This window comes from Leguminivora glycinivorella, chromosome 6 (genome assembly GCF_023078275.1).
Source record: "Leguminivora glycinivorella isolate SPB_JAAS2020 chromosome 6, LegGlyc_1.1, whole genome shotgun sequence".
In the NCBI taxonomy this organism is placed as follows: Eukaryota; Metazoa; Arthropoda; class Insecta; order Lepidoptera; family Tortricidae; genus Leguminivora; species Leguminivora glycinivorella.
In genome coordinates this window covers 4250519-4251361 of record NC_062976.1, presented here as the reverse complement: position 1 = coordinate 4251361, position 843 = coordinate 4250519, and the positions used below count along the sequence as shown (strand labels likewise).

Genomic DNA, 843 nt, shown 5'->3' with positions numbered 1-843 from the left:
GCCCTTACCGGGATTCGAACCCAGGACTGCGGCTTAGCAGGCAGGGTCACTACCGACTGAGCCATACCGGTCGTATATTCGTATGGGTATATAATAACTTGTACTTTTCTAGCCTTAGAAATGAATAATAACGCCTTGGGTCAGACTGAAACACACGGCCGCTGGATTGATACTCCAGATACGATTTATTCATCAAATTACGAATAATTAATACGAACAAGAAATACCTTACAAGTAGGGAACAAATTAAATTATTTAATTGAATATTTTTCGATTTGTTCTTTTTTCAAGTAGTCACACTACTATATATAAAAATTATAAATTGAAATAGATATAATACACGATTCATATAGGAGGTGCAAGCACTAATTGTTCGCCCTTAGAGTTTGGTCAAAAAGGCGCCTAGCCTTATCAGAGATAACATACACTAGGGAAATTTCGTCGGGTACCACGGCGGTCGGGTGGTCTAGTGGTGAAGACGTTAGCCGCTTAAGCTGAAGACCCGGGTTCGATTCCCGGCTCGGCCACCAGTGGGCCTTGTCGTTTTTTCTTTAATGTATGATATATATTTCAATTTCAATATATAATAATACCTTATTTCAACGATTTTATTATCTTTGTAACGTATGTCACCTCAAGCGTATTTTAATCCAAAGATATTACTCGTAACTTGTCCCTTGACACGATATAATTCTAGTAACAGGTGCGTCAGAGGAAAAGATACATCACTTCAGCCCGTTTCGTGACAGATCAACCATTTGAACGCCATACTGTAGTGTCTTGAACCTTGTCAGAAAGCGAACGGGTTAATATTGGGATGAAATGGCGCGTGTCAGTTGACGT

The 843-nt window shown here is 39.6% G+C and overlaps 1 non-coding gene across 1 annotated transcript; it reads left to right on the top strand.

Annotated features, from left to right (window-relative positions):
• Nucleotides 1-455: 455 nt before the first annotated feature.
• On the top strand, nucleotides 456-527 carry Trnak-cuu. Its single transcript has one exon. It is a non-coding gene; the product is annotated as a tRNA-Lys (tRNA).
• The last annotated feature ends 316 nt before the right edge of the window (nucleotides 528-843 follow it).